The sequence below is a fragment of the Manis javanica genome, chromosome 3 (genome assembly GCF_040802235.1).
Source record: "Manis javanica isolate MJ-LG chromosome 3, MJ_LKY, whole genome shotgun sequence".
Lineage (NCBI taxonomy): Eukaryota > Metazoa > Chordata > Mammalia > Pholidota > Manidae > Manis > Manis javanica.
Genome location: NC_133158.1, coordinates 136,008,841 through 136,030,838, shown reverse-complemented (window position 1 = coordinate 136,030,838; position 21,998 = coordinate 136,008,841). Strand labels below are relative to the sequence as shown.

Here is a 21,998-nt window from a genome sequence, read left to right as displayed (position 1 = left end):
TAATTTACCCTAAGGAGGGGACACACCTTTTCATTTTGTCCCTGTTTTTACATACTTATTTCCATCATTAACAAATGCAATAAAAAGTAAGCATAGCAACACCATAAAATGTAGGTGAAAATTACATTTGACGCTAATAAATAACCACTTCCTCCTTGAAATGGTCTACTTCTTTGGTATTCATGACTCCTCTCCTGGTTTGCCTTCTACTCCTGTGGATTCTTTCTCAGGATCTTCCACTGGGATTATTTCCTCCCCTTGATGAGTAAATGCTGGGTTTCTCCCAGGGTTTTGTCTTTAGACCATTTTCCCTTTAACATGTCTGCTAAGGAAGGTCTCTTCCAACCATTCTCAAAACTTGAGTCTTTTCTCCCTCCCTGTGCTGTTAACTCTCTGACAATATTTCTAACCACAAGCTCCCCTCTGAACTCCAGACTGGTATAGCCAGTTGGGGGCATCTTAAATTCAGTGTGGCCAACTCTGAAAATATTTTATGTTCATTCACTTTCTCTTACTTGCACTATCTTAAACTCTCTGCCTCTTTCATGTTCCAAATCCAATCCAGAAACTCTATAATTGTATTTCCTAAATATTTCTATCAGTTGCTTCTCACTATTGCTTGCCTTCTCCTTTACTTATCATGCTTAACCCCTTGCATCCTGAATTTCGACATCAGACCCATTCTACCAAATGCAACCAGTGACTTAACTTGCATACAAATCAAACCATGTTAATTTTCCACTTAAAGTCCTTCAGTAACTGTCCATTACTGACAGCCTGAAGGCCAAGGAACATGACACACAGAACACTACCTGTGGCCTCCACCAGCTTTGTCAGACTTGTTTCCTCTTACTGCGTATTTCATACTTTGCAGTCTGTAAGTACAGACCAGATTGCAAGTCTTCACAGTCATCCTTGTGGTTCAGTTTCTGAGTCTTTGCTTTGGAAGGCCCCTCTTCCTCAGTTCACACTTTCTACCCTTAATTTTACTAGGTTGACTCATACACATCATTTTAAAGACTTCATCTCTAGAAATGTGTAGCAAATTCCCAAACCTGCAATGTTAGGCAATTTGCTGTGCTTCTACAATACCACAGACATAAATCTATGTCCATTTCCTTAAAAATATTTCTTTATATATATCTACCAGTAAATTCTAAGATTTCTAACACTAGAAAACAATCTTATATATCTTTTTCCCTGGTTCATATTAGATGTTCAATTAAGGTGGAACTAAATTTTTTGAACAAACTGGTAACAGTCATACCAGTAAACATTTCCTTCTAGTACTGTTATATATTACTAGTGCCATATATTACTAGTGTCAGGAATGCATGCATGACATCAAATTAAAGAGGTTTCCTGTTTAATAATCTGGACTTCTTCAAAACACAGGTAGACAAAGTAATAATTGTAAAGGACAAAATGCAAGAAAAAAAGCTTGAGTGGAAACATCTTTATGTAAGGAAAAGTCTAGACTCAATAATTTCACACCTAAATTATCAGCCACATCAACAATACTTCAATTATTTAAAATTTTTAAGAGATATTTCATCCATTATCAGGTTAATACAGGTATTTTGTTCCTAAACCACGGCTTTCCTTGTACCCTCTAAGGAAAGGCACCAGATCTGAGACTGTGTAGAATGGTGTTCAACTGAAGGTATATTTAGAGAAAGCAATTTATCAGCACAAGACAAGGTCATTCCTCTCTTATCTTCCTTCCCCAACCCTGACACATAGTATTTTAAAATTAAACAGAAGAATATGCTACTTCCCAGGGATTTATGCAGCCATCTGGCATATTACTCAGATGACCACTGCTGCCCATTATGTAAGAAATCAAGCACAACTTAAGTCACAGAAACCAGGCATGAAGACAATGTCTTAAAATTCAGGCTTTAAAAAGCAGACTCTTTCTTTTCTGCTAACCATTAATTGCCTTTTTTGTCACCTTTATTCAAGGAGTGGATATTTACTTGCTTTGGAATAGAGAATAGATGCTAGAGTCTGGAATCAGGCCGATTTATATCTCAGTCCTGGTTCTGCTGTTTTCTATTTCTAGCTTTATGATATTCAAATGGTCCCTAACCCTTCCAAACTCTTTTCCTCTTCTAAAACATGGGAGAAACAGTAAGAGCCAGCACTTACAATATGCTAGGCATGTTCTGATGGCTTTGTGTATATTATCTCATTAATTCGCTCAATGATCCTAAGAAAGAGATATTATTATTTCCAGTTGACAGTTGAGGAAACAGGGAGGACTCTGGCAGATCTGAATGGTCTGTCCCTAGAGTTCTGGGCTGTAGTTATACGTTCTTCTATGTCTCTATACTCATTTCACAATGTTTGTATAAAGATAAAACACTTTAATAGTAATAAAATATTTATGGATAGATACTCAACAAATGATTCCCTCTAACTCTTTCAGAGATCTTCTTTATCTTGTATGCCAGCCCCTTGCCCAAACAAGTCATGACCTTAAACCACAGGGACTAAAACATCACCAAGTGAGTAAAGATCACCAGTGAAAACTCAATAAAAATCCAGAAGCCACAGAGTCAAGTTGGGCTTTTATAAAGTCCTTGAGTATAATTTCTATTAATTTAGTTCTATTTTATTTCTTTACTGTGTATCAAGATGCTCTAACCTAGAGCAAGGATCAGAAAAGTGTCCCTCATCAAAGGATGGTTAATATGAGACATGAAATAAAGAATTAGATAGCCATGTGTAAGAGAAACAGTCTTAAGAGAAGAGCTTTTGTTGTTATTTGTTCCCTTTCTGGCTTGCCGATGAGTTTATAAACTTCAGGAGGATGCAGACCACATCTTTTTTACCTCTGAGCCCTCAGCAACCAACATGGTGCCTGGCACAGTTAGTGTTCAATGAACATTGAATGGAAGAATGAATGAATGAATGAATGAATGAATGAATTAATTAATTAAGTGTATGAAAGCCTGTAGGCAAGCTTAGGAACTGAGAATGGACCTGTCTGACTGAAGAATGGAAAAAAGGAATTGGTTGAGCAGTTTGCAGGAGCCAGATGATGGATGGAGGGCTGCACAGTAATGCTATGAATTCTATACTGTATCTTGAATGCAATGGGGAACTATTGGGGGAATTTTGACACAGGAGAGACATAATCAGATTTGGGATTTTAAAATATTACTTGTAAAATGAGGGATGTGCTTCAATCCTCAAGTAGAACAGAGTCAAGATATCACCATCATGGAGGACATTGGCCCCTCAGAATTAATCCCACCTCTTTCAGTAGGTTCTACAGGCATAATCTGGAAGCTTGGAGCTTGGATGGGGAAAACAGTGTATTGCCAGCAAAGAAGCAGAAGTTTCTGGTAGTGTATTTGCTGGAATCAAAGTGTGTTTGCCAGCTAAGATAGCTTGCTAAACACATGTAACTTTAAAGCAATAGTGACCACATGCTAGGTTCTTCTATGTTTGAGATCTTAAAAAATTTTAAACAAATTGCTCAGTTCTTTCCCTTGGCATTACTTAACTTCTAGGTAGTGATAAATCCTAGGGTATGTTATGCTGGATTCAAATGCCAAAGTTTTATTGTTTTTCTCATAACTTGTCAGACCATAAAGCTCCTTGGAAACAATCACTAACTGTCCCTTTTGTGAGGGTGCTAACCTTAGTAACACTGGACACCTCTCACTGCACAGTTTCATGGGACATTCAGATTAGGCACTATTAATCATGAAATTACAGTTTGTTAAACATCATGAAAAGTTCCGTTTGGGATACTATACCCACTTTATTTATTTAGCTGAGTAATAAAACATAAATGTGTTCTAAAAATTAACAAAAACAAAAGGGTGATTAAAATCATTTTGACAGGTACTTGAAAGGCAAAAAAAATTATAAGAGGAAGGCACTTTAGAAAAAATATCTAAGCCTATTCACAGACTTTCTTTCCACTATATATAGCTATATTTTGTCACCCATGTCTTTCTTTGCAATTTATGTTTAAATAAATTTAAGATACCACAAGCAGGCTTTTACTCTATGAAATAAACGGTGAGGTATTAATGCAAAAGCTATTGTGCTGAGAGCTCAGAAACCCTACACTTCCACTCTCGATGTCAGTGTGTTAAAAGAGATTTTAGTAATGGCAAAGCTAGTCAACAGGGAATAATTAAACTCAAGTTGTCTGAGATTTGCTGTGATGTGTGGAATGATGGTTTCCAACCCAGCTGCTGCAGAATGTTTGCCTAAGAATAAAGAGCGTGGCTGACCAGGGCTACAGTTCAGATGATATGCAATGAAAAAGCTTGTTGACCTCTGAAACAATAGGTGGGGCCCACTGAATAATAAAATCAACACAAAGTCAACAATTAAACAAGGCTGTAACAATAGAGCCATCTCAGTAGCATGCCACTGAAAGGTTTTAAAAGGAGAGAATTACTTCATAGTAAACTGACAAATATATATATTTGGCACCTTTTACCAACTAATCAAGGTGTAGTCTGGCAACTGTGATCAACAAAGCTCTTCAGAAGGACCTCAGTTTCCTTTTCCTCAAAAACTTCAAATTACAACTCAGTAAAAGGACAAATTAGATTTCTTTCAGTTGAGCTGAACTGTCAACCAAGCAGCCATAAGCAATCACTGATAGCATGGCGTCGCTTGAGTCCCACCCCTGACACCATCTCTGGTCTAGACTTGCAGCCCAGCCTAAACTAAGCATGAGTCATTCTCTAATAAACTCTGCTGTTGGTAGTGTAGTCAACAGAAATCTGCAATGCGGATGAAGAATAAAGACAATTTGTGATCCACTATGGTATTTTACTTTAGGAATTCCTTTTTAATTTTGCTAGTTTTTTCCATTGTCTGGCATTTATAATACCATCAGAAAGTGAAAAGGAAATTATTTACCTCTCTTTCCTATCTACAGCCCTTTAAGCCTCAGGTCTAATATGATTTCCACTTAGAAAAATATTTATGTAGCCATTTGCAAGGCTTTATGAAGCTATGGCATGCCAAGGTAGTTCAAATTTTCAATCTATTGTGGCTAGACTTAGTTGGCACTAAATGAAAAGGTTTTCCTAATTTTTATGTCAATGTTAATATAGGTACACACACACACACACACACACACACACACACACACACAGACATACCCATACACCATATGTGATTTGCAAATGTCTTTAGGTGTGTGTGGTTATTTCAAGGTACAAGGTTCTTATATATTGACTGGCTAATAAAAATCACCAAGATCGATTTATGATATGCCTGACGAGAGCAATTTCCTACTACTTATCATGTGTCCTATTAAAATGCCGCTTCACTTGATCACATCCTCATACATTTTAAACTTGAAATGGGTGTCTTAAAATAATGGGTATTTGAGTGACCTGGGACAAGAAATAAAAGGATTTTATATTTTTCTTTGTAAGTATTTGAGCCTTTTCACTTCCTTTCCTTCTCATTCATTTTAACCAACAGACTTGAATTTTCTTATTGCATATCTGAGAAAGGAAAGGCGTTTTCTGAGACTCTCTCCAGGAATCCTCTGTACGTATACACGTCAGGCTGTGTATCAAAAGGCTTAAATATGAGAGATTTCAAAAATGTAATTCAATACATGCTTACCAAGCAGCTAGCATGTTATTATTGGTGCTTCAACTTACCAAAAAGACAAGCAAGTTGAGCTAATAATAGTTAAAATAACAGCAGCTAACATGGATATACTGTGTACTAGTCATTGTTCTGAGAATCTTTACCTAAACCTGTTCATGTAGCCCTCACAACTGACATGTGAGGTACATACCACTATTATTGCCATTTAATATAAAAATAATGAAAAACCGAGATGTCAAGTAACTTACATAAAGCCCCACAGGCTGATGAGCCAGTCACTTTGGCTCCACATTGCTCTTCCCCACTGGATTTCACTGTCTTCCTGTGGACATACTTCCCTAGGCCTGTGCCGCTCAACCCAGTGACCACTTGCCACAGGTGCCTGTTTCAGTTTAAACATACATTAATTCAAATGGCAAATTCAGTCCCCTGGTCATGCTAGCTGTCTCGTTCTACAACCACAGGTGGCCAGTGCCAACTGTACAGAATGGTGCAGATTCTGAACATGTCTCGCTGCAGAGAGGCCTCCTGATCATTGCTAATTAAAAAATCAGCAGTGGTGCCTGGAGTAAAGGTCATCCCTTGACTCCAAACACTGACTCATAATTAGGTTAGTGAGAATGGTAAAAACAACAAAACTTCCACTAAAAATAATTCCAGATTTCAATTATGCCTCAAAGCTTAAGTGACGCCATTTACCTGTTTGTTCTTCCCTAGGTTGTAACTTTGTAAGGTGAGTACTCAAAATGTACCATGGACATGCATGTCACAGAAATGGCTTTGGTGACATTGCTCAGAGGCTTTGCATAGCATCCTTTAACTGTCGTTGTAGCCGTACCTATCAGGAAAGAAGCCCATGGCAATGAAGCAACCTGGCTTATTAGGAAAAGGCAGGATTATAGAGTTATGTGACCTGGCTTCAAACTTCAGTTCCTACTCCCTATTTCTGCAGCCCTGGACACATTAATTGACTATTGAAGTCTCAGCTTTCTCATCTATGCAATGGGACTAAAATGTCTCCTTTGCAGTCTTATGAGAATTGAATGAGACACATATAGAGCTCCTGCTCAGAGGAGGCCCTTAGAAAACTACTTATATATATGTGGAATTGTGAAATGCAAATCAAACTAGACAACAAAATGAAGAAGGACAGGGAGAGGGATCACTAGTGCAGGTGCCAGAGCTGCTTGAAAACTGAGTCTAAACATTTACAGAGCTGGTGTGCTTGAGATCCATTACCACAGAAGGTCACTAGCTGAAAGGTTTTTGGGAGAGCACCCTATAAAATAAAGCTGCCAAGGCTCACAGCTATTACTAAATGTTTGCAGACTTTAACGACCATACTTAGCACTTTTCATTCCACTTCACTCAAAGGACAATCACTATACTCCTCTCCGCTCTGTTTCATAAAAATAAGAAGGCTCTCAGACCTCATCCCCAATGTACTAAAGAGAGAGATCTGAGGTTGTCCAGAAATCTGCATTTTAAAACAGTATCTCAATTTTTGATGCATGTAGTCTACCACACTTAACATATATTAGAAATCCAACTTGTTTAAAGTGTAAAGTCTGCACTGTGAAACAAGTTGAAAGTGCACAAAATGCAAGGAAGCTAACTAACAACTTCAGTTACATGACCCCTGGTGGAGAACTCACAAGTCTAGGTAAATTGCCCTCAATTTGAATGGCACAAAGGTTACGCCAATGTGCCAAATCTTATACACTTTTCCTAAACAAGAGTTATTCAGTGCCAATTTACCTTGATTTAGGACAAGAATACAATAATACTGGCTTTCTGGTTTCCTGGACTAATGATTTTAGAAAAGTTTTCATCCCTTTAAACATTATCAAGCCACAAATCTCAAAGAGGTGAGTTTTAGATATCTAGGGAATTTGCTTTCTGGAGCTCTGACTTTCCTGATTTTCATTAACAAAGGAGGTATTACTGAAACACAGGTGAGTATTCAGATATTAGACCAAGAGATAGTTGGCTAAACAGAGCTTGCTGAAACTGAGCAATAAGGAACAGAGGTCAAGTTCTGAGGTCAGACAGATTTGAGTTCCTACCTTGGGTCACAACTTCGCAGCCATGAGGCTGTGTGGAAGTTAATTAGCCTCTCTGAGCCTCACTATCCTCATCTGTAAGGTAAATAATAGTACTTACTTCACTGTCTCTCACAAAGCAAGTCGAGCAGGGTGTATAGCACAGTGTTTGGCACGTGTTACTCCTGCGGCTCCTGCCACTCCGGCTATGTGGTGGGTGTGGCCTGGACTGATAGAACCAAACAGCTTATCTGTTCTCCATGGACTAAATACACAAAGCAAGGGAATGACGAAAGCCCTCATTGCCATAGTTAGGATTTCTGAAGAAAATGAACATACTTTTGTCTTCCTTCTTTCTCTAAGATCTATCCTTTTATCCTATCAGTTTATCAATGACCCTGTAGTAGATTTTAATCTCATACCTTACTATTCTGAGCATTTCCATGAGACCCCTATGTCCCTCACTCCATTTCTATCCATTCTGCACTTGACTTTAAGATCAACCACCTTAAATACCTAAAATACCATTCTTGATATTTTGCTCTTTTACTCAAAAATGGCCACTGGCTTTGCCAATGTAGCAGCAGCAGGAGGGGGAGCAGGCACAGCTCACATGGACTGAGCAGCCCTTCCTGCATCGGCGATGCTGGCCCACCAGCTGGCAAACAGATAAAAGTAAGACTTACTCCCTGCCATCAGGGAGGCCATGGAGACAGCAATCTGGAGGTGCAGGCGACTGATGTGCGAAGGACTGCAGATGAGATTCGTGAAGAATGTCTTTCTGCAGGCTCCTGTCTCAGGGACAGCCGTGAGGGCAAGATTTGAGTTGCATCATCAGGAATTTGCCAGAGAGAGGGGGTGGAGAAGATGGAGAGCAAACATGGGGGACTTCCGAGTGGGAAAACCAGCATAAGCAGGGACAGGGCACAGCACATCCAGGAGGTCCCCGAGTGACCGGTGATAGAGTGAGGGCCCGACAGAGGGAAGGGATGAAGCTAAGAGAGGGTTTGGAGCTAAATCATCAAGGCCCATGCATAGCACGCTACAGAGTTTGCTTTCTAATTTTCAGAATATTTTACCAGCAGAGCACTTTTTTTTTCCAAGCAAAATCTTAGGCACAAATGCAAATATCACCCAGGTAAAAAGTAGTGCTGCACTGCTTGAGGACGAGGGGGTGGGGGAGATAGGAGACAGACCCCTTGGCTTCCCCTTCCTCAGTGCTACCCTTAAGGCATTTTTAAGGGGCCTGGGACTCAACAGAACACAGTTAAAAACTACTGCTGTGGAAACTAGGGAGCCAGAGCAGTGTCTTATGCAAACAGAAGATCATCTCAGATTTGATGTCTGACGTTTAGAAAGGATGGGCCTGAGTAGAAGCGAGACCATTTAGAGCATCATATATGCAGTCTTGGCAGTAAGTAGTGAGGCTCTGAATTAAGGGAAAAGCAGTGTGATTTGAGGGCATCAGACAGAATCAAGAAATATCTCGGTGGTGCAGAATGTTAAATTTGTCAAATCAATGGACATGGGTGAAAAGAAAAGGAATGCAAGAAGTCAAGGTAGACCTTCAAGTTCTAGCTTGAGAAACAAAGTAGATGATGAAAGCTTAATTGCAATGGGACTAAGGGGAGAAGATGGATTTCACATCATTCAAAGTGGGTAAGATACTCAGGTATAGTTGTTCAGCATGAGGGTGGAATTGTATACATGGAGACTAATGATTTGAGAATCCTTAATGGATAAATAGATGGTCTCTTCAAATGGATTATCACACAGGGAAATCAAAGGGTTACCAGGAGGAAGGGGCTAGGGTCTGGACCCTTGGAAACACCAATATTCAAGGTCTGTGAAGGGGAAACTGAGGAGAACACAGAAAAAGGGACAGAATTAGTGGGGGATGCGGAAGTGAATGATGGTCCAGAAGCTAGAGGAGGAATAGGGTATAATAAGGAGAAAATAGTCTTCAGAACATTATAGCAGATCAAGATCTGAAAAACACACTGGATTTGACAGTTGGAGATCATTACTGACCTCTTCAAGCATTGTGGACAAAATGAAGGGTGCAGTAAGATGAAGACTGAATGGACATTAAGATAGAGACAGATGGTAGACTATTGGCTAATAGAGGAAAGGAATGCAAGAAGATGGTGGTCTGTAGATATGCTGCCCATCTTTCAAAATCATCCTTGAAATATTCTTTGCTTACTACAGTCCACAGTGACCTCTTTCTCCTCTGAACTCCAAGAGAAGCTCACAATCTGTACCCTTTGTTTGGGGATTTATCCTTCTATCATTCACTACCCTAGCTTATTCTATTACAATTAAAAAGTATTATCTTGTCATCTCCATGGTTCCTAATGGTTCCTTACAAGCAGTTAATGCCTGTTGAATCAATTTATCTTTCGGGGGAATTCACCTCAGTCTCTTCTCAGCACTCTCCCTGTCCTCCCGAACTCACACAGAACTCAAGTCAGTTCATAGACTCCATGGTGCCTTCTCTTGCTGCGGGGCTGATAACCTGAACATTCTTTTCTGGTCCTGTGTAGCTCCCCCTTCATCCTTTAGGTGTTAGCTTAGATGTATTCCTTCAAGGAAACTTTCTCTGACTCCCTCCAGACCTGGTTGTGCATCCTCCCAACCGCCACAGTACCTGAGCTCCCACACCTCTGTCCTGACAGCACTGCAACAGTCCCTTACATATCCCTCAGACCGCCTGAGGGCAGGGAGGGAGTCTGAGTCATGGCTTAGCTCCAGGAACTAGCTTAGATGCGTGATAACTGGCTTAAAGTACAGGCTCAAGTATTTGAGAAAGAAGGGGGAAAAGAAAAGAAAGAGGAACGAATAAAGGAATAGGAAGAGAGGAAGGAAGGAAGGAAGGCAAAGAGGGAGGAAAGGGAGGGATTCAATTTGGTCCTAGTCTTAGCATTGCCATTAAACAGTGGGTGACCTTGGCTGTACATTTTGGTTTGTTAATCTATAAAGCCATGATATCATGCTAAATTTCTCCTAAGATCCTTTCCATCTTACTATGGGATTCAAAAAGGAAACTATCACTTGTTTACATGGTTCAGATTCCTGGATAGAATAACTGTATAACCATATTCTGTGACTCTTAATAACTTTTAAGCCTAAGTAAAAGAATACTAAATGCTGAACTTTTCTCCTTAAAAATGACTATGCCAGGCATCTGGATGAGTTCACACCTACTAAATAAATACTTTGACCAAGTCACATAGCCTTCCTCTGATTCAGTTCCTCTACCTACAAAAAAAAAAAAAGCAATTGAGGATTAAATGAGAGAGGTAAGAAAGAATGACTTAGGACATTCAGTTTACTTTACATTCAGTTAGTCATCAGATATTATTTGTAAATGACCAGCTTTTAAGCCAGTTTCATTTACTGAAAAGCTACATTGACTTGAGTCACTACACATTAGTCAATTCTAGTGCAGTTACAGTCAATATTCAGTGTATAGTTCTGTGAACAATTTATTTAATAAAAACTTAGATATTTAAACTTATTCCCAAGCAATAGGAAGGTGATTCATTTACTGTTAGGTATTAAAATTATGACTATACAGTGCCTTTCATGGGAGCCCAGAACACATTGTGATGCTTGTCATAATCTTCAACATGGACTGTTACCTGGAAAATCATGGGAGAGGGTGCCTTCTCACCCTTCAAAGAAGTTACAGATTTTTAAGAGTCTCTTCCTGGCTATGATCAACCTCTCTCTCGCCTTGCTGACAGAGTTTCAATGTAACCAAACCTTACTGAAACAAATGACTGCTACACCATACTGTTTCTCATTCTTTACCAAGGAGTTAAGTTTCACTTAGCAGAACATTCATCAATGAGTAAGAAAATGTACACAAATACAAATACAAATGGAAAAGCCAACACCTTACAGCTTTTTGCCTTATGTAAGCTAAATTTTCTCCCATTGGAAACAGAACTACTGGTGCAGGTGGTAGCTAAATGCTACCAGCTGCTCTGTGGCAATGCAGGTTTTGAAACAGAATCCTGAAAAGAAGGATGGAGTGGGGAAAAATAAAGAAATGGATGTGGAATAAGACTCTATATTGAACTAATTCCCTAGGTAATACAGGAGAGGGGGAGAGCAACTCCAGTCATAAACAGTAAGCAGAATTTCCATTCAGCTGGCCTGTAATAAATCTACTTTTTTCCAAGAAAATGAAATGGAACAAGAGAACAGACATACCTGCTTTATGTTAAAGAAAAGCATGTATGAATCTAATACAGGAAGAAGTTGTTTAAGACTGTACATCCTTGAGAAAATATTACCTCCATAATAGTGCCAGGGTCTCTGTTAACTTGGGTTATCAGCTACATAAATTAGATGCATGCTGAGGCAGTCTCACTTGTAGAGTAGCCTGCAGTGCTCAGATAATGTGTGCTTTGCTCCATTATTTGCTTCCTTTTGTCCTCCTTCCTAGTTGTTAAGTTCTTTTTGAAAGGCCTTTCACAAAAACCTACTTAACTGTCTTATTATTCATATTGTGCCGATAGAAAAAATTGCTGAGAAAATAATGGATCTACTTAGATTCCAGTAATAAAATTAGTAATACCAATATAAGAATAGTAAGAGAATCACATAATAATTGTTACAAGGATGTAGTTCTCTCTTGATACCAAAAACCCTTTTTCCTATAAGTAAGTTCTTGCAGTGCCAGGATCAGAACTATTCACATACTTAATGTAAGCTTATCTTCCATCCTGATTCAGAAAGCAAGAAACAGGATGAGAAGGGAAAAGGAGAGGGGAAAGAAAAATAATAGAAAGGAAAAGAAGGGGAGTAGAGAAATGAAATATAAGAAAGAATTAGAGAAATGAAGAGATAACTTAAAAATTGAAAGAGAAGAGGCGGAGACTTGAAGAAGAAAACAAGGTCAACTTTGCATATACACACTCAGCTTCAGTATAGCTTTTTAGTTTGCTGAGTAGTTTTGGGTAACTAGAGGGCTTTGTCCTGATACAGAAAAACGACCCTGATATACAGCCAAGATGTACTGCCGAGGATGTCTGCAGAGCCCATCAAGGAGCCGTGGGTGCATACCCTTAGGGCCTTAGGCTTGTGGGACCATTTTTTTTGCTGGGTCTGCCACTGCCATGGCTCTGCCTTTGTGCTCATTGTGAACTCAGTGTCCTACTGGAAAGGAGGCACCCAATCTCATTTTCCTGACTTCACATACTAATTCACAATGGCATAAAATATCCCCACGTATAGGTTTTTAGGTCATCAGTGAGGCTGAATGAAACCATTCTCTTGCTAAGTGTGGAATTTAAGAACCAAACTGCTGCAAGTTGAAACATCAGTCACAGGCTCTCAAAACATTATGTTGCAACGGCTGTGATGAAGTTGAGGCACTGCCCATATTTCCAAAAGTAATGACACTTCATCTTAAAGACTCACTCTGTTATGTCACATTTGTATTTGCATCCTATAATGTGAATATATTAGTTCCAAATTGTTTGGCAGTAAATCATCATCAAAGAAATATATTTATTTTTATTTTTAGTATTCATGACTTACATGATCCTAGAACAACATATATTCAGTACTGCAGAGCAATGAATCCATAACTTCGAGAGAAATGGCTTTATAGATCATTAAGACCTATGTTGCTTTAACAGTTAATCACATTTTCACTAATAATATGACATAAGTCCTTTACTTAAAGAATGAAAAGTGAATGACTCTTTTGCTTGCACTAAAAAGTCCTCTACTTGACCTTTACCAGGGGCAGAGGGAAATCAAGTGTAATCACCGAAAGCTTTCCTCCCAGAGGTATCAATACTTCCATTCAGTCAGCAGACTTAGCCTCCAGTTAAGGCTCCTTGAGTCCCCAAACTACAGAGGGGAAAACTCCTGTGGGACTCCGCTATAACTTTGAACCTGGGGTCATGTGGTGACGTCTCAGTGAGCCCTGCATCATCTGGAGAACACCTCAAATAGCTGGCCAACGAAGACAAATATTATGGCAACGAAAAATAAATCTGCCATTTTTAACCTTTTCAGGGAAAGTAATTCACTTATTGGCTTTAGTTAAAACGTCTTACCTTTCTTCCCCTTTTTGTTGTATCTGTGAGTAATTTCTCCAGTCACATTGTTTATAGGATGTGAAGTTATTCGTAATCATGACTTAAGAGTATGTATACAAACTGGACATCCTAAAAGACCACTATGTATTAAATTCCTGATTGTTTGACATAAATTCTCTCTCTCTCTTTCACTCCGACAGGAATCTTCTCATTTATTTATGAATAGGTTAAGACCTTAGCCTTGTTTCTAACTATGTTTCTAAGTGCTAACATATATTAAGTAAATTTAGAGCCTCTTCTGCATAGGAAACAAATTAAACTGGTTAAACATGGAGAAAGACTAAATGTAATCCATCTCTTGTCATGTTTATGATATCTGAACTCATCTTATATGAATGTTCCAATTTGGCTGTTGTAGCAGATGGGCTGCTTATGATAAACCATAACTACAGACACAGAATGTGATAATATAAATCATAAAGAAGATAAATAATGAAATTCTTTTAAAATAACTCTAGTTAAATATTTAGACAGTCAATTTTTAAGCTTACTTGCACACAAAAATAGTATTCACATATCTATGCAAGGAAAGAACGGTACTCAACCATAATGTAAATATAATCTAAATCTAAACATTCAGAACTCAAGGTATTTTAAAAATCTGGCTAAATTTTTAGTAGCAAACAATAAAGTCTGAAGCCTTTTCCAGAGGTACTCAAAACAAAAGAGGGCACTTAGGAATATCTCCATTTAGAGACACCCCCCACCTTTCTGAATCCCATTTCATAATTCCAGAATTAAATAAAGCTCCTGTATTACGATCTCTTTCCATGATAAAGGAAACTAACATCACTTTTGATGGACAGCTCCATATCCAAGACTGTGTTGTCAATTTGTGTCAATTTGTAACCTCATAGTACTTAGAGTTTGCAATATGAGTTTGATCATCTCAAAAACTTATACATGGACCAGTGAGTATCCTGACTTGAGGAGGATAAGTATGAGGATACAGAAGAGGAAAGTAAAGTTCAGAAAAGTGACTTGTCCAAGGTCACATCACAACCTTGTCTGAGGTTTACGTGTGTTAGAACCAAGATTTGAACAGACTTTTTGGCTTGCAAACAGGTGCCAATTCTCTTAATCATGGTACCTGACACAGTTTATAAAGAAGGTAAAGATTTTAACTCAGGGAAATTTGGAGTAGACTTTTATGGTGCATATAATAGGTTAGGTCCTCAGCACAGAGTTTGAAGATGGCCAGTGATAAGTCAAAACCAGTACAAAGGCTCAGCCTGGTAGTTGGGAAGGGGGTCCTGGAGCCAATGATGCTGTATATCAATACAAATTTTCTTACTAGGGTCCACATCTACTCTGAAACTTAAGTAGGTATGGAAGTGGCTGGTCTTATAAATAAGAAGGCTGTGATTAGGTACACTATTTCACCCACTAATAGTAGTGCCTGTTCCCTTCTCTACTGCAGATTTATGGTACACAGCCATGCTCCATCTGAAGATGCACTTGAGAAAGTTCTTAAAATTCTTTTCTACAAAATGGCATTGTCCATCCGGGCCTTTTTCTCATTCAGTGCTTTCTTTCATTATTTATTATTTATTGAGCTCCTACTATGTGCAGGCTATGTGACCATAAGTAGGCAGCCATATGCCTAGACTTCAATTTACAGTCTGCTGGTGAACACAGATATATGAGCGAGCACTGTCAGGGCAATGGGAGGACATGAGAGCACCTCCCTGAACCAGGGCTGGGGATGAAGGCAAAGGGCTGGGAGGGCATATGTAAGACTTTCCAAATGAAGGCAGATCTAAGCTGGAATCTAAAGGGAAGAAGGAATCAATCAGATAAAATAGAGGACAGTGCCCTGTGTTAAAGACTGGAGGTGAGATGGAGAATAATATGTTGGGGTAGTTTTGTTTTGGTTTGGCTTTTTTTGGTGGGATGAGGAGAGGTATAAGGAGAGAATGACTGGGAGAAGAGAGAGAGAGATGGAGAGAAAAGAGAGAAAATTCCTTGTTGATCTGTGAGCAAAGGAGAGACATTAGTAAAAGCATCAAAATCTGGTTTGATGGGAGTTTGTACACTGCAAACAATTCCTCAGAACAATTAGAAAAAACTTCACGTGTGCTGGGATTAAAGACTAGGGTGGACAGAATACTCTGTAAGTGCCATTTCAATGGCATCAAATCATTTAACCTCTCATGATTTTGTCTGGCCTTAGAATAAGCATTTTACTTACTGAATTGTTCAGGAACCTAAAAACTCTGGGCGTAATTTTGAGATTGTAGCCAAAGGTTCGCTGTAGCGCTGGAATGAAATCCAAATTTTTTCACTGAGAATCCATATTCAAGTGTTTTTTGTTTATATATTTCTGGTTGAAAGTTTTTCTTGAAATATTAAGTTGGAACAACAAAACCCAGACCTTTTAGTTATAATCTTATAAAAATTGCATAATAATTCAAGGCAGTGATGCAGAAAAGATCAGACATAACACCATCCAGATAGAGCTACTAATATTTTGATAGAGTTAATAATGTTAAAATTTTATATATCTTCTACTAGCTGAGGAAATTTTCTTAGCATTTTACAAAACCTCAGATAAATTTTAATCATTTTTTACCTCTACTCCTACGCCCTTCCATGTGAATAAAATATGATCTGTTTGATTACCTTGTAATTAACCCAGTTGAAAACATTATAAAAGAAGGTGTACATTGTTATAAAAGAATATGTAAAAAATATGTATGGATATTCCTTTTCATTTTTAAATTGCCAACTGCCAAAACAGTATCTTGCCATGTTCACTTTGGATCATGTAGGATTAATAAAAAGAATTTGGTTAAACTAGTCCAGCTCACCAAAATGAATAATGTCCACTGGCTGACCAAACTGTGTACTCCACCTGGGAGTGTTCTCATATTTTCACAGATAATATGAATATCAATTTTGCAATTACAGTGCAATTTACCAAACCTGACTAAAAAATCCACCCTGAGTTACCACTAACTACACTGTTAAGTCTAATTTGTGAGATGACCTCCTGTATTCACCTAATATAGGTAAGTGATACCTTGCTATTCATTTTAATCAGTGGAGTCTGTTGGATATTTGAGCTCAATGATGAGCAAACCGGGACCCTCAAGAGTCCAACAGCAACCTAGATATCGCCTTACTCCATTCAGACATTTTATCAGTTATTTGGGTAAATGGGAGAGGGGTGATTATCAGTGACATAGCCTGAGGAAGAAAGTAGGCCTGGAATAAAAGTAAAAAGACCATCAAACAACAGAACCTAGGTATTAGATTATCTTCCTGGTCAAAGCTGTATATCTAAATTAATTTTTTCAATCTACTAGACATGCATATCCTGTACCTATGTCTAAGAAATTATCCGCCTAAATATTGCATAGAGAAACACCTGACTTAGTAATAGTTCAAATGACACAGACATAGGGATTTTGGTGAACTGCAAGCGCTAAAGCTCATCCTGTGATAGCACTGCCTATAGGTACAGCAGTCCAGGAGTATTCTTAGAAATTTAGTGTGTATAACAAGGAAGAAAATAGTTCTCTACTCAGTGTTTGCTGGACATCTCTGGCACTGACGACACGGGCGAGTGGGCAGAGTAGATTAACTACAGACTGAAGAGTTCAGTTCTTTGTGTTGCCGTCTTCGGATCATCCCTTTCTGCTCTTTGCAATTTTCCTCTAAAGCCAAACTAATAAATTTTTGTATCCTAAAACATTTTACAGAATAAAGAATTATTAGTGTACAAATGTTTAAAAATAGAAGAGGTCTTCAATATTATTAATATATGAAAAATACAAATGAGGCCCTTCAATATTTTCACAGAAAAACATCTGAAGAAAGAAAAAGGGAATCATAAAATATTTAATCTAAGTTTCAAGTATAAAGGGGCAGAAAACCTAAGGCTTATCTGGAAATTTTGGAATGTTAATCACCAATTTCAAAAAGATTTTAGAAATCTAAACTCACTGTGATAGTTGAGACACAAAAAACTAATTAGAATTTGTTTTTGTATAAAGAGAAATCAGTATTAGCTGAAACTGATCTAATCTATTGGCAATCCTTTTATTATATCATTTTCCTTTATGTATCTCACTTTGCACTCTGAAAACACATAACAAAGGAAATAAAACTTTCCCCCCAAAATACTACTACTGTGTTGGCAAGTGATTACAACACTTTTACATAACACTGTGTATTTTAGTGTATAATTATTCATAAATGCTTCCTAAAGATGATATGAATGTAGATTATAAAACCATTACCAAACGTTTCAAGGTGAGTAAACATGACTTAGGAAACAGTGAAATTTTCTGATAATTAATCAAAAAGGTATTCTTCTGTGCTATAAAAAAACAAATCTTCAAAAATGCTTCTGTATGAACATCGTAATAAATAACAACAATAATAATATGTGAGTGTATGCATGTATTCTTTTCTTCTGAACAACATGTCCCAGGAATCATTGGGGCTATTCTTCTGGGAAGCTGCATTTGTCTGGGTATTTCTCATGCTAACACTCTGAAGAGACTGTGCAGCTGAGTGCTACTTCTGAAATCATGAAGAGGCCTAGTGCCTACCTGTGCCAGAAATACTCCACTCCCAGTTGCACTTATTCAACCTCAGAATCAAATATGGCATCAGCCAATGTACTATCAGACTGAACTTGCTCAAGTGGCACTGACCATTAAAACCTCACATGATTACACTTAAATTCTGGGTGCAAATATTGTTCCTTCATTTGAAAGAGCAAATAAATAGTTAGCCATAACCCAGAAAGACTGCAGTCCAAAAAGAGGTGGAAGGGTGTAGTAGGAGTGCCTGGAATTAGACCCATAACCCATCTCAGCCAAGTACAGTCATATCATTCTAGGGAGTTATGAAACCTCATTCAACCTCAATTTCCACAGCTATTTAAATAGGAATCCTTACAGCTCCCCTGTTTGCATGAAGCTTTTGTGAGTATCAAATCAGGTAATGCATGAGAATAAATGAATATCGCTATTTTAGCTAATTCCTGATCGTACCTCTGCAGTGACACTGTTCCGTGGCAATTAAACAAGACTGCAAATCCTGAGTGAAAATTAACTTGCCGTCCCAGGCGATCTGGCCAGCAGTGCCTTTCCTTGAAGGGCCAATGACCATTGCATGTAGAATCCAAATCTGACCACTGCAGATTGTAAAATATAGCTGAAAGCAAAAGTTGTGTTTGTTCTTCTTTATTCTTACAATTAACTGACTTTACAGGAGCTGAAGAAATGGCTTACAGTCTTACAAGGAAAAAAGGTACAAGCACAAAAAGGGTACAGCTATGTGATAGATAGTTTTTGACTAAACCCACAATCAGTTCTCATCAGGCTGTAAAATAACTTTTATTAATGCCAATTAATTCCTTGCACAGGCCTGTGTCACTTTATAACCCTCTGCTTTAAAGAAATCAATTGTTTGAGTTCAGCTGAGAAATAACCATCATAATAGATGTTTTTGCTCTTGCCTTTACTTTTCTCTGATAGCCCTTAAGGTGGTCAGAGGTAAAAGCTAAAGATGCATTGTAGCCTGAGGGATGATTGAATGAAAAAAAAGGGGGGATGGGAGCAGAACCTACTCGGATAGACCAATTTCCCACCACTGCGAGCCAGAGCAATTGATTGATGAATCCTCGCTCTGTCAAGAGGCAGCCTTCAGATTTGATCACATAAATACTCATTCAACTCAAATTCTGCTTGACAAGCCTCAGACAGCTTTGTTCTGTCACAGATATCATTGGAGGGAAAATGCTCCATTAATCATCCTTAATTAACTTTACCATAGTCTGCTGAAACCAATATGCTGTCTGGCTAAACCTCCTACTTAGCCAGGATTCTATAGTTCACAAATAGTAGAAAAGTATTTCAAGTTCCTTCTCTCCTATTGCTGCTAACTAACTACAGGGATTCAGCAGGAGTAGAGTTTGCAGGAAGTCACACCCATTGATTATATGAGATAGCTTATCGGTGGGTACATTCTTTGCTAAAGGAAACATAATTTGAAATATGACTGACCTGCATGAGATGGCATTTTATATCTGTATCTCACTTGATGCTCATAAGGTCAAATGTTTCCTTCCCAATTCTCAGGTATCATACATCCTGAGATACCATTTTCCAAGTAAGAGGAAAGAAAAATTTAAAAACAACAACAATAATAAAGCCTTTGAAAAATATAGTTGGTAGAGTTGCAAAATGGGTTGTGATAAATATATAAACACAACCTCCACACACACACACACACACACACACACACACAAATTAGAATGCCTCACAATTTCATAAAGCTTTAATATAAGACATGGTCTTTTTTGGTCTTTGCTTAGTACAAGTACTAACCTTATTTTTTAAATTTTGGAACTACTTATTGAGAAGTTATGGTAGGACCATAAATCAGTAGTAACAAGGGGCCAAAACAAAAATGTGAACCATTCACACTTCAAGTAAAAATAGAGTGCAATGTCAGTATGTCCCAGTTTAGTTCAGGTGGTATCTGCTCCTCCAATAGGTTTCATAGGTTTCCAAACAGCTTTGCAGGTTTGCAGCTTCAGATCTTAACACATTTATTTGAATAAAAGGCTATTTCAACAATAATGTAAGCTGAACCATATTAGAGTCACAAGAAACTGAAATTTACATTATAAAATTCTCTCACCTTTTAGAGGCTTCTGAGAATTATCTACAGAAAGGGAAATGGACTTGGAGAGTGATGAGGGTGTGCATGCTCATTTTATGTGTGCCATAGCTTCCTTCATAGCTTAGACACAAAAGTATGGTTGCAAAGTCTTGATTTCCCCTCATTTCATCAAAAGCATCTCTTCCTTTATCTAATTTTGACCCTTGCCATGGACTCCTTTCCTTTTCAGACTTTACTCACGGTTCATTTCTTTTTTGCTCTTTCTAGTTGAAATCTACTTCTTACCACTCTTCCTTCAGAATTTTTCAGATTTTAGTTTCCATTTGCAAATTATCATATGGGCAGTGGGAACAGAACACCACACATAACAGGCCTGGGATGTGGAGAAGATAGGCCTTCATTGAACACTGAATCTTAATAAAATGTGATAAAAGATATGATAGAAATTTAGCATGTTTTGGTAACAAATAATTGGAACATAATTTAGTCTACAAAGAGCAGTCAGGAAAGTCAATTGTGAGTAACAATTAAATAGGAACCCAATGGACAATTTAGAGTTTTCTAGACAAAGAAGAGGGACTGAGGGGTGATATGAACCTAGCTGGAGTTCATTTTTTCATTCGTTCACTAAATATTAATGGATTGTCTCCTATGTGTCTCCTATGTCACCTGTAGTGGTCTTCCACTTGTTGATTTTAAACTGTGTTATTTGGGAAAACATGGGTATGAGGAAGTTCCATGGCCAGGATCCTCACCTGATCCTAATCTACTCGCCCACTTCACAGTGCAATAATGTAACACTTAGCTTACTGTGCAGGCACATACTTGCATACCCCTTGGTGATAAGCCATTATTGCCTGTGTTGCTATAAAAAAGCTTCACCCTGGTGCTAAGGGCAGAGGATAGCAGCGGCTGGAGGCAAGGGCAGAACCTGGAGCAGACAGAGCCTGGGGTAGAACTGAGCCAGAGGCAAAGACAGAGATGAACTGGATTCTAGTGCGCTCAACCTACTGCCATGATAATAAAGCTTGGCATAAGACCCTTTCTACCCCCAGTGTTCTGCTGTCGTTTTTAGGTCTCACAGAATCTGGAGTGATTTTGCCCTGAGTTGAAACCCCCTTCAGCCCGGAGCTACAGTGGGGCATACTTTTTAAATCCCCCAAAATATCCCTGAACTAGAAGTTATTTTGGAAACTATGAAGAACAAAATGAAGACTACATTATAAGTTACTGTTTATTTAGTGACTGCTTTAGTAATCATTCTACTCTTCCCCTTCTGTTTCCACCCAAGCAATAGCCCAGTGGATTCCTGGTGAATGGGGGTCTTCCTCTCTCACATTGCTGTGGTAATTGGGGGAGAAGGAAAAATGATGAAAGGAAAAAGGAAGAGAGGACACTTCATTCTTTCTGGTAGCAATGCATTGTAATGCAATTTATAAATTCTGCTCTAAAATACTATCTAACATACAACACGACATAACTTGCATTCATATCTGGGTCTTACTAAAACTTGGAAGATGAATGGTCTTCTCATAACAATCCCAAGGGGATCTTGCCCAACCATGCCAAAAGGATTTGATTGGTGGTT

At 38.3% G+C, this 21,998-nt stretch overlaps 1 protein-coding gene across 9 annotated transcripts in view; it reads right to left on the bottom strand.

Annotated features, from left to right (window-relative positions):
• MECOM (MDS1 and EVI1 complex locus) overlaps window positions 1-21,998 on the bottom strand; it is a 537,754-nt gene that overhangs the window by 84,089 nt on the left and 431,667 nt on the right. The window contains exon 1 of one of the 9 annotated variants that reach the window (XM_073232125.1): window positions 7,768-7,786. The exons of the other annotated variants lie outside the window; for them this stretch is intronic. The gene's annotated coding sequence lies outside the window, so the exon portion shown is untranslated. Of the gene's footprint in view, window positions 1-7,767; window positions 7,787-21,998 lie in introns of those variants that run through there. 9 annotated transcript variants of the gene reach the window in all.